At 40.1% G+C, this 14,525-nt stretch overlaps 1 protein-coding gene across 1 annotated transcript in view; it reads right to left on the reverse strand.

The window, feature by feature from the left end:
- Positions 1-14,525, reverse strand: part of FES (FES proto-oncogene, tyrosine kinase) — a 248,334-nt gene that overhangs the window by 183,461 nt on the left and 50,348 nt on the right. The gene's annotated exons all lie outside the window — the stretch shown is intronic.

Raw genomic sequence — 14,525 nt, forward strand, 5'->3', positions numbered from 1 at the left:
GCTAATAATAGGCACAGTGCCTTACACCTACAGGATACATTACATTTATTATGGTTGACAGAGTTGCACCTTCATAATATTGGATGGGCTTCTAGAAGTCCTTCTGCAAATGGTACTAAATAAAGGTAATGACATGCACAGAATCTGGATGCCTCATAAAAGAAGATAGTTCTACATTGATTCAAAATTCAAAACAGCAATAATTTTGTGAAAGACACAGTATAAAAGGTTTGTAAAATCTGACGTCTTAAGTGGATCATGCTTTGCTGGGTTTTTTGCCTTCCTCTGGATCAACTGTTGGTATAGGATTATCATTTTTTTTTAAATGGTTGAACTGAATGGACTTTTGTATTTTTTCAGCCAGACTAACTATGTAACTAAGTAGGAACTCACTTTTCCCTAATCATAGATATATTGGATAAATCATTGCTGGGGAAGTTATACATGTCACTACTACAAAAAAGGTGTCCATGTCGCCTACTAATATAAAGTACACCTGTCACAAACCTGGGCAATTCAAAATGAGCGTATAATAAAATATGTATTAGTAGAGGTTACTTTCAGTTAAAGCCGCACGTCAAAACGTTCAGTTGATCCAGAGAATCTTGGTTCCACCTCTGCAATTGGCCAGTCCCACATGGGCAAGCTCACCTAAAACCCCCCTCTTCCTCCCATGATAACAATAAAACAAAAGAGCTAACCGCCCCTCCTCACTGCCCCTAACCCAGGGTTCGGAGGGGCAATATTATAACATTTCAAATGTTCCACATTATGCTATGCAGTTTTTTTGGTCCATATATGCCAAGAAACCATTAATTACCTCTCACAGAGGTTTTATTAAGGTTGTGCAAACACTTGCCAGACAGCATAGGGAGTTTTATGTTATGGGAAGCACCCCTACCAACAAAGTGCTCCCTAACTTTTGATTATATATGTGCCTCCCCACCCCCTCTGTTTCTCTGTTTTTGGAAGGACAAATGTCATGCTATGGTCTTCTGTATATGTGACTCTGACATATGACCTGAAACACTGGAATTGTTGTCCTATTGTACGTTGCACAATGTCTTAAATTTAAAAAATAAAAACAAATGAAGGGCTAAACCTATAATTTTTAGGAAGACTTCTAAGGGAGCTGATACCAGGCTACTGTCACTCTCTACTATTTCCCTTCTTTATACTGTATATACAGCGGGTAAAATAAGTATTGAACACGTCACCAAATTTTTCAATAAATACATTTCTAAAGGTGCCATTGACATGAAATGTTCACCACATGTTGGTAACAACCCATGCAATCCATACATACAGAAAACCAAAACAAATAAGTTCAGAAATTAAGTTATGTGTAATAAAATGGAATGACACAGGGAAAAAGTATTGAACACACGAAGAAAGGTAGGTGCAAAAAGGCATGGAAAGCCAGGACACCAGCTGAACTCTATCAGTGATAGCAAGCAATCCAGTCCCTTGTCAGTGCAAATTAATATCAGCTGGTTCAGTCTCAACTGATGGCCTATAAAAAAGGTGTCTCATTACCAAGGTGTCACACAAAAAGCAAAGAGCTCTCTCAAGACCTTCGCAACCCTATTGTTGCAAAACATACTGATGGCATTGGTAACAGAAGGATTTCTAAACTTCTGAATGCTCCAGTGAGCACTGTTGGGGCCATAATCCAAAAGTGGAAAGAACATCATTTCACCATAAACCAGCCACGGCCAGGTGCTCCTCGCAAGATTTCTGACAGAAGTGAAAAGAATTATCAGAAGAGTTGTCCAAGAGCCAAGGACCACTTGTGGAAAGCTTCAGAAAGACCTGGAATTAGCAGGTGCATTTGTTTCAAAGAAAATGCACTCAACCCCCATGGCCTGTATGCATGCTCACCACGCAAGACTCCGTTGCTGAAGAAAAAGCATGTTGAAGCTCTTTTAAAGTTTGCTGCACAACATTTAGACAAAGCTGTGAAATACTGGGAGAATATAATCTAGTCAGATAAGACCAAAATTGAAATCTTTGGATGCCACAATACACACCATGTTTGAAGCTCAAGTTGCACTGCACATCACCCCAAAAACACCAGGATGATGAAGATGAAACGAGGGTGGACATTTCATCAAGACAATGATCCCAAACACAAAGCCAAGTAAACTCTCAATTGTATTGAAAAGAAGGAAAATAATGGTGCTAGAATGGCCCAGCCAATCACCTGACTTGAATCCATTAGAAAATCTATAGAAAGAACTAAAGATCATAGTTCATAGAAGAGGCCCACAGAACCTTCAATATTTGAGCAATGATGCGACTAGTTTCTCCAAACAGGAGGCATCTTGAAGCTGTCTTTACCAACAAAGGATTTTGTACGAAGTATTAAATAAATTTCAGTTAGCGTGTTCAATACTTTTTCCCTGTGTCATTTAATTTTATTACACATAACTTAATTTCTGAACTTATTTGTTTTGGTTTCTTTGTGTTTATGGATTGCATGGGTTATTACCGACATGTGGTGAAAATTTAATGTCAATAGCACCTGTTGAAATATATTTACTGAGAAAAATTATGACATACTTATCTTACCCGCTGTATGTGTGTATACATATATATATATATATATAATATATATATATATATATATATATATATATATATAAACACATATACACTATATTGCCAAAAGTATTGGGACACCCCTCCAGATCATTGGATTCAGGTGTTCCAATCACTTCCGTGGTCAAAGAGGTAAAAAATCAAGCACCTAGGCACACAGACTGCTTCTACAAACATTTATGAAAGAATGGGTCGCTCTCAAGAGCTCAATGAATTCAAGCGTGGTACTGTGATAGGTTTCCTCCTCTGCAATAAGTCCATCCATAATATTTCCTTGCTACTAAATATTCCACATTCAGCTGTTAGTGGTATTATAACAAAGTGGAAGCAACTGGGAACAACCAGCTCAGCCACGAAGTGGTAGGCCACATAAAATTACATAGTGGGGCAGCACATGCTGAAGCACACAGTGTATCAAAATAGTGTTAATTCATGCGCTGCCAAATAATAAAACAACAAAATAAAAATACCTCAACTCAGCTGTCGCAATCAATAGTTGTGGCTGTTCAATACAAACAAAGATATAAGCAAAAAGAAAAATGTGTTGCGCTGCTACTAGTGTATGTATTAAAGATAATCACCATCACAAATGCTCTAAAAGGTGCAAAATATAAATGCTTTACTCCATAAATATAAATTTGTTAGTCCATAAATATATAATACAGTTTATAGTGTGTCCAACATAATGAGTATGTGTAAGTCCTCAAATTGCCAAAAAAATGCAACTTGTGATCCTCCTGCTGGAGATTGTGCCCTCTTCCCCAATGCTATCAAATGCATCACCACAATCGTGTGTCTGAAATGAACCCTCACCTTCCCATATGGACCTATTTAGTTAAAACAAGTCAGGAATGCTTTCTCTCCATCTCTGGGGGATCGGTTCAGATGTGTTCATATGGTCTCTAATCTCTCTCTTCCACTGCACACTGAATCTCCTGCTGCTGCAGATCTGTCAGATGGGACTCAGAACACAAAAGGCAGCCACCATGGTGTAGTACATTAAAATACCAAATGATTTTTATTAAAATAACACTCACATTAAAGCTGATCATATATTGCTAAGAAGTACAAGGTATCTCTATCACCGAGCAGTCCGTGGTATCTCCGACTCTTCACCCAAGCTCCTCCCCTGTGCAGAAGTCGCCAACTGTCTGCAGAGTCAATAGTTAAAGACCTCCAAACTTCGTGTGGTCTTCAGATTAACACAACAACAGTTCGTACAGAGCTTCATGGAATGGGTTTCCATGGCCGAGCAGCTGCATCCAAGCCTTACATCACCAAGTGCAATGCAAAGTGTCTGATGCACTGGTGTAAAGCACATCACCACTGAACTCTAGAGTAGTGGAGACGTGTTCTCTGTAGTGACAAATCACACTTCTCTGTCTGGCAATCCGATGGATGTGTCTGGGTTTGGCAGTTGCCAGGAGAACGATACTTGTCAGACTGCATTGTTTCAAGTGTAAAGTTTGGTGGAGGGGGGATTATGGTGTGGGGTTGTTATGGTCAGGGGTTGGACTTGGCCCCTTAGTTCCAGTGAACGGAACTCTTAAGGCGTCAGCATACCAAGACATTTTGGACAATTTGATGCTCCAAACTTTGTGGGAACAGTTTGGGGATGGCCCCTTCCTATTCCAACATGACTGCACACCAGTACACAAAGCAAGGTCCATAAAGACATGAATGAGTGAGTTTGGGGTGGAGGAACTTGACTGGCCTGCACAGAGTCCTGACTTCAACCCAAAAGTACACCTTCGGGATGAATTAGAGTGGAGACTGTGATCCAGGCCTTCTCATCCGACATCAGTGCCTGACCTCACAAATGTGCTTCTGGAAGAATGGTCCAACCTTCCCATAGACACCCTCCTAAACCTTGTGGACGGCCTTCCCAGAAGAGGTGAAGCTGTTATAGCTGCAAAGGGCGGGCCAACTCCATACTGAATCCTATAGACTAAGATTGGGATGCCTTTAAAGTTCATGTGTGTGTAAAGACAGGCGTCCCAATACTTTCAACATTTTAGTGTATATTTGTATGTGTGTGTGTATATGTATATGTATATATATATATATATATATATATTTATACGCACAAGGGCTGGCAATTAAATTTTGTGTTACCAAGACAACTGCTGTTCAATGCCATGCCATGAAAATTACTTCCATGGGGTTCAGATTTGATATCTTCCGAATCCCAAACATTTTGACCTATTTGGCCAAACTACCTATGAATCGCACAACAGCGTATTTGAGCAACACTATTCAAAACATGCATTGGTGTGACAGTAACACATCACTGCCTGTTTAAAAACACCCTAAATTGGTGTAGAGGTTAAATACTGTATATCAAAAACCAAAACTTTTGTTCCTTTTTGGATAGAGTAAGGAATGGTCAAAACCCATGCCATTTTAAACTTTTGTCCTGTAGACACAACAGGAAGTGAGAGGGAAAACTCCTTTCACACAGTTGTCACTAGAACAAGTATTCCCACTAGAATATTTCCCCTGTGTTCCTGTTCTGGTTGAAACTCAAAATTTTAGATTTTCCCTCACAACTAGTCCAAGTGGCAATGGCTAACAAAACAAATAGCAAGAGGGAATCTGTCTAGTAGGGGCACCAACAGCAATACAAACTTCTTAGGGGTTTAACCCTTACCAAAAACAAAGAAACTGATTTTATAGGAATAGTTGGAATAGGAATTGAATACCGAGGTGCAAAATTGGAAATTATTACAACTTCTTGTTCATTCAACATATTACTCACATTTTTTTTCTCTCCAGTACTAATTTAGCCTGGTAGGATTACAAATAAATAATCTCAAAACTGCTGGTTCTAAGAGACACTAAAGAGAATGCTGTGTAACCTGCTTGAGAGGTTTTCATGACATCTAAATGTAGCATCTAACCTACATTGTTGTTCAAAGGGCGGTTGGAATCTTTGCCTCAAGTCCAGCACCAGATTTAGTATAACATATGTGAGGCAACATAGAAGAATGTACAGTCCATTTATCTTCATGGTTTCAATTTTTGCTTGGCAGAGAAGAGGTGAGGTGAACACCGTGGGGTTTATTTACTAAAGCTGGAGAGTCCAAAATCAGAGTCCCTTCTGCATAGAAACCAATCAGCTTCTAACCTCAGCTTGTTCAATGAAGCTTTGGCAATGAAACCTGGAAGCTGATTGGTTTCTATGCAGAAGGAAGTCTGATTTTGGACTCTCCAGCTTTAGTAAATAAACCCCCTAGGGTCTACATTTAATAAAGCCAGACACCAAGCTATGATATGCAGTAAACCGTAGGAAGCAGTAATAGTAAAATGATACACATCAACAAGGAACACTAATTGTTGTGATGGGTTAGTCCATTAAAAACATTGTTTTACATTAAATAATTGCACTCTGTTAATGCAATTTTTGTTACTATACACAGATAAAATGAAAAGTCCATTGTTTCAAAAAATCATGGCTTCTTTTGGTTTTCAGATACAGTATCATTGCCATGTACTATATGACTCATACAGGCAAAGATACTATGAGTTAGCACATCTGTATAGAACATGTGCAGAATATTTGCAAAACAATTCCCTTCCATAACAAAAAAACTCCATTTTTAGAAAAGAGGGTATGTTTTCAATGGTGGTGGATGCAGGATAGTACCCAGCATCCTTATTATTTCAGGCAGCATTAGGCCACACTTTCCTCTCCATGGGAGAGCCATTGAAGTGATATAGTGCCAGGTACCACATTAATGTGCTAATAACTGTGTGGCTCATTAAACCCTTTCAAGTATGGCCATTGGAGAATAGCAAGCGTTGAAAATATCTCACAACCCCTGATCTAATAGCTCATTATGTATATTTGGATGCTTATTTAAAAGCTCTTCGGGCAAAGGAAAACAGTGGTGCAGCTCATAGTAACTTTAGATATTCCAATTCCAAAAAAGTTGAGATGCTGTGTAAAATCTAGATAAATACATAATGCAATAACTTGCAAATCTCATGAAACCCTGTTTTATTTACAATGGAAAATAGAAAACATATCAATGTTTAAACTGGGAATATCTATCATTGCAGAAAAAAGTAAGATCATTTGGAAACTGATTGCAACAACACATCTCATAAAAATGGAACAAGGCAACAAAAAGTTGGCAAAGTAAGTAATACTAACAAGGAAGAGCTGTAAGAACATTTTGCAACTAATTAGATTAATTGGAAACAGGTCAGTAACATGAATGTGTATAAAAAGATCATCTTAGAGAGTCAGAGTGTCGGCCAATGGGCCGAGGTTCACCAGTCTGTGAAAAGCTGCATCTAAAAATTATCAAACAATTTGAGAATAATGTTCATCAATGTAACATTGCAAAGACTTTAAATATATGATCATCTACAGTACATATCATCAAAATATTCTGAGAATCTGGAGAAATCTCTGTGCATGAGAGACAAGGCCAAAATGCAATATTGGATGCTCCTGATCTTCAGAATCTCAGACAGCCCTGTATTAAAAACAGGCATGATTCTGTGATGGACACCAGTGCATGGGCTCAGGAGAACGTCCAAAAATCACTGTCTGTGATAACAGTTTGCAGTGCCATCCAAAAATCCTAGTTAAAGATCTATCATTCAAAAAGAAGCCATGCCTGAAGAAGATCCTGAAATGCCACCGCCTTCTCTTTTAAAATGGTCTTTTGAAAAGTGGAAAACTTTTTTCTGCGGTCAGAAACAATTGAGTACTGTCCGTGATACTTTTTATATTTGCACTAACATACAATTTTGAGGACAAGCTTTCGGGGTATGTCACCTTCTTCAAAGTCCAAACAGTACTATTACAAAGTTTAAGCAGAATGTTAGAAGGGATGAAAAAAAAAAAAAAAAAGGCTACAGATAAGATACAGCAAAAGGAGTGGGGGAGGGGGGGATACTACACTCACACAGAGGGGGTCAAGCTAGCTAATAGTCATAAAACTGTTGGATAATGATTGAGGAATCCCATGTCCAAATTAAGGCCGTTATCTCTTGTGTCAAATAGAATTATCATTCTTAGTTCAAAAGTTTTTCTTTCCTGAATGGATTTGAATTTTCCTTTCAGAACCACAAATACACTGCTGAGGATGTTAAACAGCTCATTGAATTCATACTTACATACAACTACTTTGTTTTCAATAAAGACATCTATCTTCAATGTATGGGCACTGCGATGGGAAATAAAATGGCAGCCCAATATGCCAATTTATTTATGGCTCACCTGGAGGAAAGATTCCTGAACAGCATGGAACAAAAACCATACAGATACTATCGCTATATTGATGATATTTTCATCATATGGACAGAAGGTGAAGAAAACCTAAAACAATTTTACTCATTGATCAACACTTTTCATCTATCAATCAAACTAAAAATGGAATACTCAAACACACACGTCAACTTCCTAGACACCACAATATACATCAGGGATGATACGCTTCACACCTCAATATACAGGAAACCCACTGACAGATGCAACTACCTCCACAGTTCCAGCTTACACCCCCAACACACGAAACGTGCCATCATACACAGTCAGGCCATTAGATACCACCGAATATTTTCTGACCCAAGAGACAGAGATAAACATCTCGGGACACTAGCGGACTCCTTCCATAAGAAAGGTTACAAGGACAAAACTATCAACACTGGCATAAACACAGCCTTGAGAACCCAAAGAGAAAATCTACTTCAGTACAAGGAGAAAAAAAAACAAACAACCGTGTACCTCTAGTAACCGCATACAACCCAGCACTAGAAGGGATAAGAAAAATAATCAAAGATTTACAACCCATCATAACAGAGGATGGAACTCTGAAAGAAATATTCCAGCAACCCCCAATACTGGCCTTCAGACAACCCCCCAACCTCAGAAATAAACTGATCAGTAGGAAACTTCCTTCTGATTATGAGGTCACAAATAATGGAAGCACACCCTGCAATAAGAAACGCTGCAAGCTGTGCAACCAAATCAATCCATCAAAAAGTGTCAGACACTCAAAAGGGATCTTTAATATCTCCCGATCATACAGCTGCACCTCCAGTGATGTTGTGTACCTTATCCAGTGCAGAAAATGCAGCAAAGGATCTTATGTTGGCGAAACAGGACAGAAGTTGCAAACAAGGATGAATTTGCACAGACATACCATCAAGGAACATAAAGAAGATGACCTCTGCACACCTGTAGGACACCATTTCACACAACCAGGCCACACAATGGGAGACCTCAATGTTTTAGCTCTGAAAGGAAAATTCAAATCCATTCAGGAAAGAAAAACTTTTGAACTAAGAATGATAATTCTTTTTGACACAAGAGATAACGGCCTTAATTTGGACATCGGATTCCTCAATCAATATCCAACAGTTTTATGACTATTAGCTAGCTTGACCCCCTCTGTGTGAGTTTAATATCCTCCCACCCTCTTTTTGCTGTATCTTATCTGTAGCCTTTTTTTTTTTTTTTTTCATCCCTTCTAACATTCTGCTTAAACTTTGTGATTTGTAATAGTACTGCTTGGACTTTGAAGAAGGGGACATACCCCGAAAGCTTGTTCTCAAAATTGTATGTTAGTGCAAATAAAGAAAGTATCACGGACAGTACTCAATTGTTTCTGTCGCAAATGCACTAATACGGCTACAATCACCTCGAGCTTCTGTGGTCAGACAAATCGAAATTTGACATTCTTTTTGGCATCCATGGGCACCACGTCCTCTGGACTAAAGAGGATAGGGACCTTGCAGCTTGTTATCAGCGCTCAGTTCAAAAACCTGCAACACTGATGGTATGGGGGTACATTAGTGCATACTATATGGAATGGACAGCTTGCACATCTGGACCGGCCCCATCAATGTTGAAAGGTCTAGCTCCAGCTCTGGGTTTTAGAGCAGCATATACTCAGACAAGAATGGGACAACATTTCCTTACCCAAAACCCCAGCAGCTGGTCTCTCAAGTTCCCAGATGTGTAGAGACTGTTGTTAAAAGAAGAGAAAACATGGCCCTGTCCCAACTTTTTTGGAGTTGGGGTTGTACTTTGCCAGCTTTCTGTTGCCCTGTCCCAAATTTTTCAAGACGTGTTGCTGCCATCAAATTTCAAAATTACCTTATTTTGTTTGGTGTTTTTGTTGTGTAAGAACAGAGGAACAGAGGAAAAGAAGTCTTCATTCAATCCATACATTCCCAGAGAGTCAAGGTCATACCAGTGTACAGCACTGCACGTTTGTCCCTACCTGAGGTGATAGCGCACTCTACAAGGACACTTTCCACTTTCTGGGAGTATTCTTCTAAATCAACCTCTTTCTCAACCTTCTTAACTTGGAAGAACCATTGAAATACATTTCAGGTCTCAGGGAACCCCTGCTAATAATTAAAATATCTACAGCTCACACATTAGTGTGAACTGTAAGTTGTGAGTATAGGAATAAAAAGCTAAAAAATGTGGTGTACTTGGAGTGGTGAGACAAACAATAATGATGGCCAGAAAAGAAATGTAGACTATAAAAATTGTACTGCTTCCTCACATTGGTGGTTAGTGGAAAAGTGCCCTTTTTTACATTGGTGGTCAGTAAAATGCTCCCTTACACTGATGGTCAGTGAACGGATATGCTGCATTGGTGGTCCATGGAGAATGCCTCACTTAGATTGGTGGTCCACAAGGAATGCCCCTTACATTGGCGGTTCATGGGAAGTGAGAATGCCACAGTTTACAAAAAGCTGAAAAAAATCATTGTTGTCAGTGGTTACTTATCTGAGAGGTAGAAATTGCTCATTGATCAAGGAACCCCTAAAAACCTCTGGAGCAGTGGTGGCGAACTATGGCACGCGTGCTGCAGTGGACACACAGAGCCCTTTCTGTTGGCACGCGAGCCAAGTCGCCCCAGCAGCCGAGCATTGGATAACAGTGCACATAGGGGCCATGCGTATGCTCGGACAGGAGTAGCGGCGCCAAGCGATGACGTCACAAGCCGCGCCTCATTAGTCATGATTTGTCCAAACTTTCACATGGCTGGTCATGCGATGCCAAGGATTAATATATTGCACTGGCTGTGAGTTTTAATACATTTGTTTTTATTAACACACGATTGTAGCTTGTGCTGGTGGTCAGTGGAACTTTGCCTCCTTACCATAGAACCATAAGAACACTGGTTGAGAAAGGCTGTTCTAAAGCATTGTCAATACGATCTGCAAGGCAACATGGTTGTTTTGAAATACTTTTATGTCTCATTGTGGTGAGCCTACTTCTACTTCTTTAAGCACTTTTGAATTTGAAAAGAGAGTGTTGACAAATGTAATGCATATGAAGTAAAGTAGTTCTTTCTGGCAACCCACTGAATCTCGGATAGATATTTACTATAATGTGTACTGCCATGAGATATTCAGGAAAAAAAGCAAAGCTGTAAACAAATACTGTACATGTCATAATTTTCTATTCCTGACTTACAGTATCTCCAGCATGAAAGTGTAGCGGCTAGATACAGAACAGGGATAAGCTGAGCAGACTGTAATTTATGGTATGAGCTTGGGGCTGGAACCCACCAATGAGGGATATATTATGGAGATAAGTCAGTAAAGGAAAGTTATGGTGTGTATTTGTCTTCAATTTTCCATTTTTCCTAGTAGAATGAGTATAGAGTAGAATAAATCAGAACCTCTATCTTTTTTTTATTGTTCTATTTAACTCTTGTCCCAGTGACAGATGAAGGACAGTATGTCAGGTAAAATCTCCCCAATAGAGACACAGCCAGTAAAATATGAGAGAGGTTCTAATCTAACCCTTTACTACATGTCCAAAATGAAAACTTTGCCTGGAGTGTCTCACTTGTCTTGTACTGTCTGTATGTTTTGTGAACACTAGCTGTATTTCTACTCTGATGAAACCATTGGATTTTGTATTTTCATTTCTTTCTTTCTACAACTCATTAGGAGAGCTCTCTGTTTTATAAAGCCTTTTAGCCAAAGCAACTTTAATATGTGCATCACCCAACAATGCATAATGACTATAAACACCCACATACCATGCTCATTTCTGGAATCCCATAAAGTCTTATCACAATGGTCTAGTGTTTCATGGAACTGGCCGTCATTTATGAGTGTGTGATAGCGCATTGAACTGTATAGAACATGAATGGGCCTGGCTGTATGCGTGGCAAGTGGGCTTTCTGAAATCCTGGTCTTTCATCTGAAACAATGACGAATCCCACATAGATAGGAAGTCAAATGTGTTTTTAAGACATTTAAGAACTTTGACAGACAACAAACTACTCCCATAAGACCACTTTCAGAAAAGAAAATTTACAGTTTTTGCATAGTCAAAACACTTTCTAAGCTGTGGGTGGTAATGGGAAGGGTTGGAATCCCTGTCAAATGTTTATTGCCATTTATGTCCCAGCTAGGTAGATTCACCATCTTTATTAGTCCTGTTGGCTATTCTAGTCAATGTTTCAAGGCCACTGTCTCTTTATCAAGCCAGAAGGAGGGCACAGGGGAGTGCTGTATTTATACAGCTGTCCAATGCCACCTATAATATAAAAACAGAACTTCCCTGTGCCCTTCTCCTGGCTTGAGAAAGAGCCGTTAGCCTCAAAACATATATACTAATATTTATAGGTAAAGTTGATCCAAGGAATATCTGATTGCCTCTCGGAGGATCAGGAAGGAATTTTTTCCCCTGTTGAAGCAAACTGAATAAAGCTTTATTGTTTTTTTTGCCTTCCTCTGGATCATCTGTGGGTATAGGATTGTGTATATAGGATTGTATAATTTTTTTTCCCTTTTAATGGTTGAACTAGATGGACGTGTGTCTTTTTTTCAACCAGACTAACTATGTAACTATGGCACTTCCATTTTGTCATTACCTGTCCCCATCTATGCCCCACAGGCCTATGTGCTGCTTCCTACTTCTTCCAGAGGCTGCCTGGTTACACTGGCCACCCAACCTCACCCCCACAGTGGTGGAGCTCTCCTGGGATCCTGAAATTCTACCACAAGCTGCAGGAGTACATAGTTACATAGTTAGTCTGGCTGAAAAAAGACAAAAGTCCATCCAGTTCAAGCATTAAAATAATTTTAAAAAAAGTTATAATCTTATACCCACAGTTGATCCAGAGGAAGGCAAAAAAAAAACAGCAAAGCATGATCCAATTTGCTCCTGCAGGGAGAAAACATTCCTTCCTGATCCCCCAAGAGGCAATCGGATATTCCCTGGATCAACTTTACCTATAAATGTTAGTATCCAGTTATATTCTGTGTGTCTAAGAAATAATCCAGGACTTTTTTAAAGCAATCCACTGAGCTGGCCAGAACCAACTCTTGAGGGAGTCTATTCCACATTTTCACAGCTCTCACTGTTAAGAAACCTTTCCGTGTTTGGAGATTAAATTTCTTTTCCTCCCGACGTAAAGAGTGCCCCCTTGTCCTCTGTGATGACCTCAGGGTGAATAGCTCTACACCGAGTTCACTATATGAACCACTGATGTATTTATACATGTTGATCGTATCCCCCTTAATCTCCTCTTCTCAAGAGAGAATACATTCAGTTCCTCTAATCTTTCCTCATAGCTGAGCTCCTCCATGCCTCTTATCAGTTTTGTTGCCCTTCTCTGTACTTCCTCCAGTTCCCCAATGTTCTTTTTGTGAATTGGTGCCCAAAACTGAACTGCATATTCCAGAGGTCTTACTAATGATTTGTACCGGGGGGTAAAATTATATATCTCTCCCTGGAGTTTATACCTCTTTTAATACAAGTGTACCTGTGACTGGCACCTTAGCATGCCATGTGGATGCCTACACAATTTCAGTGATTTGCCAATTTTGTGTGCTGCGTCCATTCTTCCATCTTACTGCACTAAATCAGGCGCCCCCTTGCTGTTTCTATGATTACTACAGTCAACATCAGGACCCCTAAAAGGGTATGCATATTCACAGCTCTCCAGCTGAGAACTAACGATAAGCTCTTTTGATTTTACTAAATGTGAGTTGTTAATTGTCTTTTTCCAATAAATGTCACATTATGTGCTACACGTAGTCTGTGCACTCTGCTCTTGTTTGCTTTCATAATATAAAATAAATACAAAATCCAAAAGGGGAAGCTGGCACCTTCTGTAGCAGGTCACAGCAGGTATGCATACCCAGGAACTCAAGGGTGGAAATTTCATCAATTTCAGAATTTGTCAGGTTTTTGCAGCAGAATCCCACCTCCGCCACAAAAATATATTTACAAAGTGTTTCTCTAAGTCATCATTACAGTCCCTTCCTCTTGTCCTCTGGTGGCATGGGCAATTCAACACTACAAAAGGTGCTCAGATAATGACATGTGGGTGCCGTTCAGTGCAGTATTATTCTGATCCCTGGGCATGACAGTCAGGGCCGTAAATAAGGGGGTACCACCAGTCCTGCTGTATGGGGCCCAGGCCAGCAGGGGGACCCAGGCCGCTGGATGAATTGGATGTGGGCAGGGATTGTGATCGGTAGGGCAGGGTGGCAATTACTGGAACCGATCCCCTGTATGGCTCTCTCTGCAGCAGCAGAAAGCTGGCTACTTCTCCTCTCCCTCCTGCTGGCTTTCAGCTGCTGCAGAGAGAGCCATACAGGGGTTTGGTTCCAGTAATTGCACCCCCCCCCGCCCTGCCACACCCATCACCCTCCCTGTCCACCTTACATTTCCCCCTGCTGCTCAGGCCCCCCTGTGTGCCCTCACCCCCACAGTGCTCCTGGCTTCCCTCCTCTCCTCTGATATTGCATATCTAATTTTTACAATATAACACAGCTTGGCCCCACCCCCTATCTCTTCTCAATGGCTTTGATTGACAGCAGCGGAAGCCATAAGGGACTGGGGGGGGGAGTTGCATGCAGAAGGTTTTTTACCTTAATGCAGAGACCAGTTTGGTTTGGAGGAACTTCAAAAGACCCATGCA

The sequence above is a fragment of the Staurois parvus genome, unplaced genomic scaffold (genome assembly GCF_062004578.1).
Source record: "Staurois parvus isolate SC_StPar_1 unplaced genomic scaffold, SC_StPar_1.0 ptg000472l, whole genome shotgun sequence".
Taxonomy (NCBI): Eukaryota; Metazoa; Chordata; class Amphibia; order Anura; family Ranidae; genus Staurois; species Staurois parvus.